This window comes from Phyllobates terribilis, unplaced genomic scaffold (assembly GCF_046119375.1).
Source record: "Phyllobates terribilis strain yellow unplaced genomic scaffold, ASM4611937v1 Scaffold_449__1_contigs__length_1482836, whole genome shotgun sequence".
Classification (NCBI taxonomy): Eukaryota; Metazoa; Chordata; class Amphibia; order Anura; family Dendrobatidae; genus Phyllobates; species Phyllobates terribilis.
In genome coordinates this window covers 456,907-471,699 of record NW_027363209.1, presented here as the reverse complement: position 1 = coordinate 471,699, position 14,793 = coordinate 456,907, and positions in this window count along the sequence as shown.

Here is a 14,793-nt window from a genome sequence, read left to right as displayed (position 1 = left end):
ATTATTATGTCTTTATTGCTAGGCGAACCCCAAATTTGAGCATTTTCTTTACATCCTAATGATCCTTGTTTGACGTCAGTAGAAGCATATTTTACTGCATTGGGGTTGTTATATGATGATCCTGATCGGGTCATATCACCTGAGGCAGAGCTCAGATGGCTTAAACAGGGTTCTGGTGAGGCTGAGAATTATTGCATCCAGTTCAGACGATGGTCCGCAGAGGTCAGATGGAATGACCCAGCACTCAATTGCTCATTGCATATCCTGCACCTGCCACTTTGGAAACAGCTATGCAGCTAGCTATCCGTGTGGATGGAAGATTGAGAGCCAGGCAGAGTGAAGAGAAGGCTCTTTTAATATTGGACCTCGTCTCTCAGACAAGTCACGCTGTCAGCGGGGAACTGATGCAAGTTGGGGCTATGCCCTCACGTTCCCAGGAGAGGGAGAGGAGGTTCGCTGGGAGGTATGTTTGTATTGTAGTAAGGCTGACCATTTTATTAAGCAATGCGAGGCTCACATAAGGAAGGGAAAAAAAAAGGGTCAGCAGGAGCAACTCTCCTGTTCGTATAGCATTTTTACGTTCCGCAGGAGTGTTTTTATCTGGTAATACCACCTATCATTGTCATTTCATTGATTTTCAGGTAATGGTTGATTGTGGCGCTGCTCTTAATTTGATTGATCAACAATTTCTAGTCAAGTATAAGTTTGTTTCTGAACCTTTGTTGTCTCCTTTCCCTATTGTGGCGATTGATAACACTATCCTGGAGCATGGGCGCATTTCTCGGAAGGTCACCGGGTTCCCACTAATTATGAATATGGAACATAAAGAGCATATAGACTTATTTGTTCTTGCTAATTTGTCGGCTCCAGTGGCCCTGGGTCTACCCTGGTTAAGGGTGCACAATCCATTGTTGGACTGGTCATCTAGTTCTATAAGGTCCTGGGTTCAGGGGTGTTATGGTAAATGCTGTAATATTCACATTGCTGCTACCTGAAGCTATTCAAGATTTCTGGAGGGTATTTTCAGATGTTGAGTCGCAAGCTCTACCGCCCCATAGAGTGTACGATTGCTTTATTGAGTTCGTCCCAGGTACTACACTCCCTAAGAGACATTTATTTAATCTTATGATTCCCGAGAGGGAGGCTTTAAAGGAGTACCTACAGACTAGTTTAGCTGCAGGTCATATAAGAGCTTCTAAGTCTCATGTGGCTGTAGGATTCTTTTTTGTTAAAAAGAAGGATGGGGATATTAGGCCGTGCTTGGATTTTCGGGAGATTAATAAGATCACTGTGCGCAATCCTTACCCGTTGCCGCTGATTCTGGATTTTTTTAATCAACTAACCGGAGCGAAGTGGTTTTCTAAGATTGACCTTCAAGGGGCATATAATTTGTTGCGGGTGAAGGATGGCGATGAATGGAAGACAGCCTTTAATACCCCGGAGGGCCATTTTGAGTGTCTGGTGATGACTTTTGGCCTTACTAATGCGCCAGCGTTTTTTCAAAATTTCATTAATGACATTCTGAGGCCGTTGATCGGTAGGAGAGTTATTGTTTATTTGGATGATCTTTTGATCTATTCACCTGATCTGGTGACGCATCGGCAGAGAATCCGTGAAGTTCTACAGATTTTGAGTGAAAATACTCTCTTTGCTAAGCTAGAGAAGTGCGAGTTTGCGGTACAGAAAATTAGTTTTTTGGGGTACTTTGTCTCCGGTGATGGGTTGGAGATGGACCCGGTGAAGGTTCAGGCAGTACTGGAGTGGCCAAGGCCTGAATGTTTAAAGTCCATTCAGAGACTTTTAGGGTTTTCTAATTATTACAGAAAGTTCATAAAGAATTTTTCTGTTATCGCTAAACCTATAACTGATCTCACCAAGAAGGGTGCTAATACGGTTCAATGGTCCACTGAGGCAGTTAAGGCTTTTGAGCATCTCAAAGAGAGGTTTAGCTCTGACCCTGTTTTGATCCAGCCAGATGAGACCAAGTCATTTCTTGTAGAGGTTGATGCCTCATCAGTAGGGGTGGGGACAGTTCTATCCCAGGAGGGAAAGGATGGGGTGCATCCCTGTGCTTTCTTTTCTAAAAAATTATTGGAGAAGGAGCTCAACTATGATGTAGGGAACCGAGAACTGCTGGCAATTAAACTCGCGTTCGAGCATTGGCGACAATTTTTGGAGGGGGCTGGACATCCGATACAGGTTTTTACTGACCATAAAAATCTGATATATCTGGATGCTGCTAAACGTTTGAATGCCAAGCTAGGTGGGCACTGTTTTTTGCCCAATTCCATTTCTCCGTAACATATATTTCTGGGACAAAGAATGTTAAAGCGGATGCCCTGTCTCGTAGTTTCACTCCAGCAGTTAATTCTGAGGAGGAATGTATTTTGCAGAGGGGGGTGGTGGTAGCAGTATTGGGTTCTGAGTTGGAGCATAGCATCCAGGGGGCCCAGAATGCTGCACCAACAAACACTCCCTATAGTAAATTATTTGTGCCTAGAGCCTTGAGGAGAGCTTTGTTTGCTCAATGTGATGAGTCTCGGTTGATGGGTCATCCAGGGATTTCGGAAACTAGAAGGTCGATTGGTCGAAGTTTCTGGTGGCCAGGGTGGCAAAGAGAAATCGTCAGTGTACTGTGTGCGCCAGGTCGAATGCCTCACATGCCCTGGCTGCGGGGTTGCTGTGCCCTTTGGGGGTCCCTAGTTCGCCATAGACACATTTTGCTATGGATTTTATTACTGATATGCCGTTCTCTGAGGGGTTTTCTGTCATCTGGGTTGTTGTGGATCGGTTTAGTAAGATGTGCCATCTGGTTCCGTTCAATAAACTACCCTGCGCCAAGACTCTAACTATGACAGTTTCCATGGTGTTCCCAGGGACATTGTTTCCGATAGAGGACCTCAGTTTGTGGCTCGCTTTTGGCGTGCTTTCTGTGACAGAGTAAAGGTTTATTTGTCATTCTCGTCTGGGTATCATCCGGAGTCCAGTGGACAGACCGAAAGGAAGAACCAAGACGTCGAGCAGTTTTTAAGATGTTTTGTAGCAGATAATCAGGAGATGTGGTCTGAATATCTACAACTAGCTGAGTTTGCTCTTAATAACCATACGTCTTACTCGGCTGGGTGTTCTTTTTTTTTGCTGTACAGGGAGGCATCCATCTTTCGGACCATTTTCTAAAATTAGGGCGGCGGTGCCTGAGGAGGAGAGTTTCTCTGAAAATTTGGAAAGGGTTTGGACCAGGGTACACCATAATCTTAAAGAGGCGAATAGGAGGTCCAAAAAATATTTTGACAAAAAAAGAAGGGAGACATTGTTTGCAGTTGGGGACATGGTTTGGTTGTCCTCTAAGAACCTGCATTTGAAGATTCCTTCTAAAAAACTGGGGCCTAAAGGCCCTGTCACACATAACGAGATCGCTAGCGAGATCGTTGATACGTCACGGGTTTTGTGACGCAATAGCGACATCGCTAGCGATCTCGTTACGTTTGACAGGTAGCAACGATCAGGCCCCTGCTGTGAGATCGTTAATCGTTACAAAGCTTCCTGGACCATTCCTGGGTCGTTGCACTCCCGCTGGGCAGTGTGCATCGCTGTATTTGACACCTAACCAACGACCTCGTCAGCGATTCAGAGCAGAGACACGTAGGCGTGCATAAATTGGACTTTTCCGCGCCCCTGGTCCCCGATTGGTGGTCGCTACAGCTTTCTCATTTCCGGCCGCGCATAAAGAATGCAACAGAATAGTGATTCCATCCTTTGTTTCTGACCTCGTGCTTGATTGCAGATCGTAGCAGAGTTCTCCGGGCTGTTGATATCCGTTCATTGGACTAGTGCTGATTTTTGCGGATCATTGTAGCGTTCTCCAGCTGTGACTCCGCTTTGAAGAAATCAGGCATCTTTAGCGAGGTAGGAATTGTTTGAGGTCTCAAATGAGTTTCCATTTTTAATTCATTTATAGGACATTTACCAATTATCTGCTATCATTGCTCTTCAGGGAGGGAGGGCTTGGCTTCTATCTGTATATATATGCTTTTGCATGGACAGATATTTTAGGGGTCTCATGCACACGCACCCACACAGCACGTTTTCTGTCATGCTCACTAACAGAATGGAACACGGTTTTCCATGATATTTTTTATGTACAGTTTAAATACTTGTGTTAATTGTTTTGTTGAAAGTGTTCTCATCTTTTCATGTTATGTTTGCAGTTTGCACATCATGGACGACGGGCAGTGTGCTATTCTGCTTGCTGCATTGCTGGTTGAGGAAGCTCGGCGTCAAGATGAGGCACGAGAGCTACAGAGGCGTTCCAAACGAAAACGTCGCATGTGGACCAGAGAGTGGCTGCAGAAGAGGTCTGAATTGTCCCACATGCAACTTGTAAGAGAGCTTCAGGAGAAGAACCCTCATGATTTCCGCAACTATCTGAGGATGTCAGAGGAATCTTTTAAAGAGTTACTGGAACGAGTTACACCACGTATTCAACGGAAGGATACAGCGATGCGTGCTGCCATTCCGGCAGATGAAAGATTGGCAGTCACACTGAGATTCTTGGCCACCGGACGCTCACTCCAAGACTTGCATTTTTCTGCAGCCATTTCAAGGCCCATGCTCAGTGTTCTAATCCCGGAGACATGTAATGCGATTTACCACAGTCTACGTAGTTACATACAGTTTCCCAACACGGAGGAGGAATGGAAAAAGCTTGCCTCTGATTTTGAGCAGCTGTGGCAGTTCCCTAACTGTGGTGGGGCTTTTGACGGGAAACATGTCCGAATCACTCAGCCACCAAATAGCGGATCCTATTTTTATAATTATAAGGGCTATTTCAGCATCATCATGATGACCCTTGTTAACGCCAATTACGAATTTATAAATGTAGATGTTGGCATGAACGGCAGGGTTTCTGATGGTGGTGTTTTAGAGCACACACTCTTTGGAGAGCGATTGGACAACTGTGACCTACACTTGCCTCCCAACTCAGAGACTACAGGTAACCTTAATTTTGTTTTTGTCGGCGATGAAGCTTTCCCACTTCATCTGAATCTTATTAAACCGTTCCCCCAAAAAAGTCTTACCCAGGAAAGAAGAATTTTCAATTATTGTTTGTCAAGGGCACGTCGTGTTGTAGAAAATACCTTCGGTATCATGGCCAACCGCTTCAGAGTTTTTCATACGCCAATTAACATGAAGCTTACATCAATAGACTCTGTTGTTTTGGCCTGTTGCACGCTTCACAACTTTCTTCGTCGACGTGATGCAATTACGTACTGTCCACCTGGCTTCGTGGACTCTGTGGACCTAGCCAATGGGGAAGTGGAGCTCAGAGAATGGCGTGCAAATGATCCTGCAATTGCAGGCCTTCAACCAGTGGGATATGGCAGAAACACCCAGGATGCGAAGACCTGCCGCGACAACTACTGCCAGTATTTTAACGGTCCTGGTGCTGTTACTTGGCAGCATCAGAACTTATAGTGGGCAACTACTGACAATTATACACTACTTTCAGTTTTGTACTGATTTGTGTAATAAACTGTGTTTTACTTTGCAAAAGCTTTGTTTCTCATTGTTTCAGTAGTAAGGGCCCGTATATACATACGTGTACTCCAGGGGTGTACATAGGAATCATGGGACCCCATAGCAGAAGTTATAATTGGGGACACCCACAAAAAAAAAAAAAAAGGTAAATAATTGTTGGGGACACAGAAGAGCAGATCTCACAACCTTCCAGCCTTTGCATAACAACTTTCTTCCTTTCTGAACTCCTAGATTCCTCTTTCATAGCCCCATAAAATGTGATTCCAACAAAAGTGTCCCCCTTAACACAGTATGATACCCCGATGGTGAATTCCTCCTTTTTAGCCTCCACATGCACAGTGTAATGACCCTACTGTCAGGGCTGTTGAGTTGGAGTTGGAGTTGGTATAAAAAGGACCGACTCATAAAATATATAATAAATTGGGTACAGTAGTTCAATGCAGTTTGTGTGGAATATTTTTTTCCAAAGAATTTGGGAAATTTATGAAATGTCCTATAAATGTTCTATTCCTGATTGGATCCGGACTTTTAGCTGAGATGAATCTGTGCTATAGGAAATGTATCACATGAGCCATGTATGAGGGAGTCGGAGTCATGGAAATTGAGGAGTCGGTTTGGCTTGCCGACTCCACAGCCCTGTATACCAGGATAGGAGAGCATATACATATGCCTACATATACATAATGCACTCGCTGTGGTCCTCCACACAGCATAATGCAGCCCCCCATAGGGTAAAAGGCAGCCCCAGTCCTCCAGTATTATCAGTACTGACTAATTTACAAAAATAAATAAATACATACTTACCACTCCTCATTCCCTGCTGCTTCAGTCTCTGCAGCCTGTCTCTCTCATCATGACAGCAGCTGGCAGCTCCATTGTCTGACACAGCGTGGTGCATCGTAGCAGCGTTGCCGCTGTTTGATTAACCGCCCACCGGCACTGTACTCAGTAATGGCTGCGCGTAGTGTGCTGTGTGGCAGTGTCTTGTAGTAATGACGCAGGAGGGGCGACACAAGCACAATTAAAGGTGCAGTGTCGCCCCTGCCGTCGTTACCACAAGACACAGCCGCACAGCGCACGGTCATGTCTGAACACAGTGGCAGTGGGCGGCGGCAATCAAACAGCGGAGCGTGGGGTACAGAATGGGGGAGACTGCCATGGGGTCCGCTGGCTGACGGGGTACGCTGGCTGACGGGCCCCCTACGGCCACGGGCCCCATAGCAGTTATGTGGCCTGCCGCCAATGGCGGTACGCCACTGGTGTACTCATATGTATACAGATACATCCATATACATCCATATACACATACATATTCAGATACATAAAAATCTACACCCATATCCACACTTATATACAGATAACTAGATATACACATACATAGTCACAGACACAAAAGTATGCATGCCTATCTAAAAATATAGATATATATTTCTACTTAAAACCACCTAGACACCAGTGTTCCTGTGTGACCGTCAGACTGGAGACGCTGCTGCGTTCTACAGATGACGCATTATCAATAGAGCGTCTCCAGTCTGACAGAGATGCTAATAATTCAGGTCGCAGCTAGCGCGCAGTAGCGTCCTCTAATAAGCGCGCGGGTGACGTTAATACGTCGTGGGCGTGGTTACCGACGTTGATGCGTCGTGGGCGTGTTTAACGACGTAGTTGCGGCCTAGCTCATCAGTAGCAATATGGCATCCAGAATGAGAGCATCTCCTTGGGGCGATGCCGAGGTGCTTTACCTTGTAGCACAACTGGATGCACTGGATTATGAGTGCCCTGTGCACTCTGAACATCCAGTGCTCCATAAACGGGCGGTGCTGCAGAGGATCGGTCGGGGCCTGGTCCGGAGATTTGGGGTGCAGTGCTCTGCTACCCAAATCAGGAAGAAGCTGGCGGATCTGAAGTATAGATCTGCCGACCGTATCACCAGCATCCGGTCACAGACTTTGCCCCATCGTGGTGAGTGGTTTTAAAATACGTTAGCACAATATATGGCAGCACATTAGTTACAACTGCAATTACCTTAGGTATCTAATGTTATTTGTTTTCCAGCACCTGCAGCCCCAGCGGGAGTCACCTGCAGCCCCGGAGCCCCAGCAGCAGTCATCCACAGGCTCGCCAGCATCACTCCGTGATATAGGTGCAGCTTCGTCTTACGGTAATGCTTTCACATAAAATACGGTCCATACAACTTGGAAAGTATAGGGCTGTCATGTACTATGATGTGTTGTGTCTTTCCCTAGCCGGTGATGACAGGGGATCCGGGTGGTCCATCAGCTCGTCATCACCCGAGCAAACCGAAAACCGTAAGTGTTAAATAACAAACATGTACCTGATAGGCTGTGTGCCCACGATGCGTTTTTTAAGGCGTTTCTGCAGAAGGGGGCTGGAGGCATGGGAACCTAGAAGGAAGCCCCACATGACCGGGATTGGCCAGGAGGGTGCAATTTTTAAATCCCAATGGTCGGGATTGGGTATAGGTTTGGAGGGGCTGGCATTTGGATAGGGGTGGGGTAAAGGGGGGAAGAGGTATAATAGGGAAAAGTGCGGGAAAACGGGCAGTCCAGGGAAGAAGCCATTGAGAGAAGTTCTGGAGCACCGATAAAAAAAAAAAAAAAAATTATTTTACCTTTTAATTGCTGGGACACTCTTCTCGCTATTATGGAGTCTGTGGAGTCCCTTATCGCCAGGCTGAGGGAGACTGCCAGATCCAGGCAAGGAGGGTGGCTTGAGGCCCAGCTGGCCGGACTTCTGGGGAATGCCGGGGAGGAAGAATCCCCGTCGGGTTTCGGAAGAAGGGCCAGGAGGACGCGGCCCCCCGAGAGGCTTTCCCTGGAGATGGTTGGTACGGGCAGCAGGCGCAGGCTGCGGAGCCCCTCAGGGGACCCTGTGTCCGGGGAGCATGCCGGCGGAATCCCCTGCCGGCGTGCCCGCCGCGGCAGGAATCCGCCCAGCCGGTCTGCGGGCTCCCCCTGCATCGGGTCGCGGTCCGCGACTGAAGTTCCCCGGTCCGTCGTGGTGCAGCCTCCCCCGTCGGCGCGCCGCAGTACTAGAGCCCAGGCCACGCCGGAAGCAAGGCCCGGGCCGCAGACGCATCATCCGGGGGGCGGGGCCTCACCGGAAATGGGGACTACGTCACTTCCGGCCCCGGAGACAGACGAGAGGGACGCACAGCCAATGAGCGGCGGGCGCAGGGACACGCCCCCCGCTCCAAGATCCAGCGGCGATTCAAGACGCCGGTTATTTAAAAGAAAAAAGGGCGGCAATCCTGCAGCGGGGAACGGAGGGAACACCAGCGCGGCAGGCACACCTGGCGACGTTCCTGTCGGGGTGCCTGCCAGACAGACCAGAGGGCGCAGACAGCAGCGGAGCTACACGGGCAGGCAGCACCAATTCCAGGACCTGCTGCCTGGCTCAAGTTTCTCCAGGCAGAGGGATGGAGCGGCGGGCAGCAGCACGGATTTGCCTGGCAGTTATCCACGGACCAACACGGATCGGGCTGGTGAGTCCGGGTCTAAAAATCGCGGATGTGCACGGTCGGCGGTGAGGAGTGGAGGACGAACGGCGGGGAGGTCGGCACGGGCTCGGGTCCCCCCTGGTGACGAGGAGGCCAGGGGCGCGGGCCTTGAGCAGCAGGGGTCGGTCGGACTGGATTATGGAGAAGAACAAGACGAACCAAGGACTCATCAGGACTCGGCGAGTACGGCTGGCGGGGACACAGCACCTGCGCAGCTTCGTGAGTATGCGTCTATGTATGGTTTGTCGCCCGCGGGGTCTGTAGCGGATGGGGTAGGCGATAGGCAGGTGTCTGGGCCCAGCGGGGAAAATGTTAGGGGAGGTAGTGGGTCAGATGTAAGTGAGTTTAGGGATTTGTTGGTTAGCATGTCGCGCATTTTGGCGAGAATAGACGGCGGGGGGGCCATTCAAAGGGGGTTGTCACCGGCTGGGGCTTGGCTACCTAGTCAACCGGCGTTGTTGCAGGTGGGGAGCGAGTCCGCCAGGTCGGCGGGGTGTACAGCTGGGACACCTTCTGGGGTGTCGGTGTGTGTGCAGACAGAAAAGGATAATGCGGATAGTATAAAACTGGATGATAGGGCGAAAGGGGAGGTATACGTGTGCTTTGAGGGGCCATTGGGGGCGCATTTAAAAAAAGAGGTTAAAGAAAAAATTTGGCGGGACGAGTATGTCGAAATTTTTTCCCTTCTTCCGTTGGAAAAGTTTAACCTGGATAAGGGAAAAAAGGAAGACAGTAAAAAAGAGGAAGAAGAGAAGCGTAGGTGGAGGTTGATTCCACAGACGTTTGTCAATTGGTTGCAAGCTTTTGCAATATTGGCTAGCGTTATTGGAGAAAAAGCTCCTGATAATTGTTCAGGTTTGTTTTGCTACCTTGATGCTATTGGGGAGGCTCATAGGACTTACGGGGGTCAGACATGGTTACGTTATGACGAGCAATTTCGTCAGAGGAAGGCAGTCCGCCCTGAGATCAGATGGGATCAAAAGGACATTGGGTTGTGGCTGAAGGTTATGGCCCCAGTGAGGTATGGGCAGTCCTTTCACGGGAGCAGCAGTAGTGGTAACTAGAGATGAGCGGTGTTCGACTAGAACTGTTCGCCAATCTCAAATTCGAGCTGTTTTGGGCGGTGTTCGAGTTGTTCGACGAACCCGAACGATTTGCAAAAAATTCGGCTGTTCGAGGTTATGTTCGATAACTGTTCGTGCACCAAAAGCGTGTCCTGCATGTCTGGCGCTATTTAGAGCACCAATCATGCAGGGATTGTCTGCCACTCACTGTAATGCCACAGCCATGGTGGTTGTGGCATTACAGTGATTGTCCAAATCGATGGGAACAGTGCCAACAGTGAAACATGAAAAGCCGGCAATTCAGCAGCGGCATACACCTGTACCCGACAATTTAGAACCGAAAGAATAGAGCTTCACACATAGATTAGATAGATATAAACATGTCAGCCACATATATACGAAGTACAGTGAAAGTGCTGCTTACTGTACTTGTCATTTAGCGTAAAGGATTTATCAAAAAAAATAATAGTGTTTTCGTGCACCGTCTCTTTAAAAAAGCCGGCCGGCAATTCAGCATCTGTACCCGACAATTTAGAATAGAAAGAATAGAGAATCACACATAGATTAGATAGATAGAAACATGTCAGTCACATATATATGAAGTACAGTGACAGTGCTGCTTACTGTACTTGTCATTTAGCGTAAAGGATTTATCAAAAAAAATAATAGTGTTTTCATGCACCGTCTCTTTAAAAAAGCCGGCCGGCAATTCAGCATCTGTACCCGACAATTTATAACAGACAGAATAGAGCTTCACACATAGATTAGATAGATAGAAACATGTCAGTCACATATATATGAAGTACAGTGATAGTGTTGGTTACTGTACTTGTCATTTAGTATTAAAATAAAGGATTTATTATTAAAAAAATTGGCGTGGGGTTCCCCTTAATTTTAGGCTCTAGCGGAGGTTAAGCAGACGGCTGGGGCAGATGTTTGAAGCCTGGGAAGGGGGTAATACCCACGGAGCTTCCCAGGCTACTAATATCAGCCCCCAGCTGAATACATAGCCTTTACTAGCTATTAAAATGGGGGACCCCCCCAAAAAAATGACGTGGGGTCCCCCCTAATTTAATAGCTAGCAAAGGCTAGGCAGACAGCTGGGGGCTGATATTAATAGCCCAGGAAGGGAGCCATGAATATTGGCCCCCTCCCAGGCTAGAAACACCAGCCGTCAGCCGCCCCAGAAATGGCGCATTCATAGGATGCGCCAATTCTGGCACTTAGCCTCGCTCTTCCACGCTGCCCTGGTGCGGTGGCAGGGGGTAATAGGGTTGGGGTTGATGTCAGCTTATAATGCCAGCTGACATCAAGCCCAGGTTAGTAATGGAGAGGCGTCTATAAGACACCCCCATTACTAACCCCATAGTCAAAGTTAAAAAAAACACAAACACCCAGAATAAAGTCCTTTAATTGAAATAAAGACACAATCCTTTATTGTTCTAAATTAAACCATACTTACCGTCACGCCCATTCCAGCTGAGGCCAACGATCTCCTGCAATAAAAGAAAAATAATAAAGCAACCTCATCCTTACCTTTCCATGGTTCCCACGACAGCTTCAGCTCTGCTACATCGAGATGACAGGCTGGACCGCAGCAGAACGCTGCCATCCAGCCTCTCATCCCGCAGACACTGAGAAGCGCAGGCTTGCTTGCGCTGCTCAGCGTCTCTCTGTGACGACATCCAGATGAGCCGAGTTCATGTCCAATGAACTCGGCTCACCTCATGCACGTCACTGACAGCGTGGGAAAATTCTCACGCTGAAGCGGTGAGTGCAGGAGAATTCTCCCACGCTGTCAGTGACGTGCATAAGGTGAGCTCATGTCCAATGAACTCAGCTCACCTCCTGCACGTCACTGACAGCGTGGGAGAATTCTCCGGCACTCAGCGCTTCAGTGTGAGAATTCTCCCACGCTGAAGCGCTGAGTGCAGGAGAATTTTCCCACGCTGTCAGTGACGTGCATGAGGTGAGCCGAGTTCATTGGACAATAACTCGGCTCATCTGGATGCCCTCACAGAGAGACACTGTGGAGCGCAAGCAAGCCTGCGCTTCTCAGTGTCTGCGGGATGACAGGCTGGATGGCAGCGTTCTGCTGCGGTCCAGCCTGTCATCTCGATGTAGCAGAGCTGAAGCTGTCATGGGAACCATGGAAAGGTAAGGATGATGTTGCTTTATTATTTTTCTTTTATTTCAGGAGATCGTTGGCTTCAGCTGGAATGGGCGTGATGGTAAGTATGGTTTAATTTAGAACAATAAAGAATTGTGTGTTTATTTCAATTAAAGGACTTTTTTCTGGGTGTTGTGTTTTTTTTAAATACTTTACTAGAAATTCATGGTGGTCATGTCTAATATTGGCGTGACCCCATGAATTTCGGGCTTAGGGCCAGCTGATAATGCCAAGCTGGCCCTAACCCCTTTATTACCCAGTGAGCCACCGCATCAGGGCCCTGGATGAGTTGGGTACAGCGCCAGAAGATGGCGCTTCTATGAACGCGCCATTTTCCGGGGTGGCTGCGGACTGCAATTTGCAGCGGGGGTGGCCCAGAAAGCTTGGGCCTCCCTGCGCTGCGGATTCCAGCCCCCAGCTGCCTAGTTGTACCTGGCTGGACACAAAAACAGGGCGAAGCCCCACGTCAATTTTCTTTAAATTATTTCATGAAATAATTAAGAAAAAAAGGGCTTCCCTATATTGTTGTGTCCGGCCAGGTACAAATAGGCAGCTGGTGGTTGGGGGCAGCCCGTTCCTGCCTGCTGTACCTGGCTGGACACAAATATAGTGCTAAGCCCCACGTCAATTTTTTTTTAATTATTTCATGAATTTCCTGAAATAATTAAAAAAAATTGAAGTGGGGCTTCGCACTATATTTGTGTCCAGCCAGGTACAGCAGGCAGGAACGGGCTGCCCCCAACCACCAGCTGCCTATTTGTACCTGGCCGGACACAACAATATAGGGAAGGCCTTTTTTTCTTAATTATTTCATGAATTTCATGAAATAATTAAAAAAAAAGTACGTGGGGCTTCGCCCTATTTTTGTGTCCAGCCAGGTACAACTAGGCAGCTGGGGGCTGGAATCTGCAGCGCAGGGAGGCCCAAGCTTTCTGGGCCCCCCCCCCCGCTACAAATTGCAGTCCGCAGCCACCCCGGAAAATGGCGCGTTCATAGAAGCGCCATCTTCTGGCGCTGTACCCAACTCATCCAGGGCCCTGGTGCGGTGGCTCACTGGGTAATAAAGGGGTTAGGGCCAGCTTGGTATTATCAGCTGGCCCCAAGCCCAAAATTCATGGGGTCACGCCAGTATTAGACATGACCGCCATGAATTTCTAGTAAAGTATTTAAAAAAAACACAACACCCAGAATAAAGTCCTTTAATTGAAATAAAGACACAATTCTTTATTGTTCTAAATTAAACCATACTTACCATCACACCCATTCCAGCTGAAGCCAACGATCTCCTGCAATAAAAGAAAAATAATAAACCAACCTCATCCTTACCTTTCCATGGTTCCCACGACAGCTTCAGCTCTGCTACATCGAGATGACTGGCTGGACCGCAGCAGAACGCTGCCATCCAGTCTGTCATCCCGCAGACACTGAGAAGCGCAGGCATGCTTGCGCTCCTCACTGTCTCGCTGTGACGGCATCCAGATGAGCCGAGGTCATGTCCAATGAACTCGGCTCACCTCATGCACGTCACTGACAGCGTGGGAAAATTCTCACGCTGAAGTGCTGAGTGCAGGAGAATTCTCCCACGCTGTCAGTGATGTGCATGAGGTGAGCTCATGTCCAATGAACTCAGCTCACCTCCTGCACGTCACTGACAGCGTGGGAAAATTCTCCTGCACTCAGCGCTTCAGCGTGGGAGAATTCTCACGCTGAAGCGCTGAGTGCAGGAGAATTCTCCCACACTGTCAGTGACGTGCAGGAGGTGAGCTGAGTTCATTGGACATGAGCTCACCTTATGCACGTCACTGACAGCGTGGGAGAATTCTCCTGCACTCACCGCTTCAGCGTGAGAATTTTCCCACGCTGTCAGTGACGTGCATGAGGTGAGCCGAGTTCATTGGACATGAACTCGGCTCATCTGGATGTCGTCACAGAGAGACGCTGAGCAGCGCAAGCAAGCCTGCGCTTCTCAGTGTCTGCGGGATGAGAGGCTGGATGGCAGCGTTCTGCTGCGGTCCAGCCTGTCATCTCGATGTAGCAGAGCTGAAGCTGTCGTGGGAACCATGGAAAGGTAAGGATGAGGTTGCTTTATTATTTTTCTTTTATTGCAGGAGATCGTTGGCTTCAGCTGGAATGGGCGTGATGGTAAGTATGGTTTAATTTAGAACAATAAAGGATTGTGTCTTTATTTCAATTAAAGGACTTTATTCTGGGTGTTTGTGTTTTTTTTAACTTTGACTATGGGGTTAGTAATGGGGGTGTCTTATAGACGCCTCTCCATTACTAACCTGGGCTTGATGTCAGCTGGCATTATAAGCTGACATCAACCCCAACCCTATTACCCCCTGCCACCGCACCAGGGCAGCGTGGAAGAGCGAGGCTAAGTGCCAGAATTGGCGCATCCTATGAATGCGCCATTTCTGGGGCGGCTGACGGCTGGTGTTTCTAGCCTGGGAGGGGGCCAATATTCATGGCTCCCTTCCTGGGCTATTAATATCAGCCCC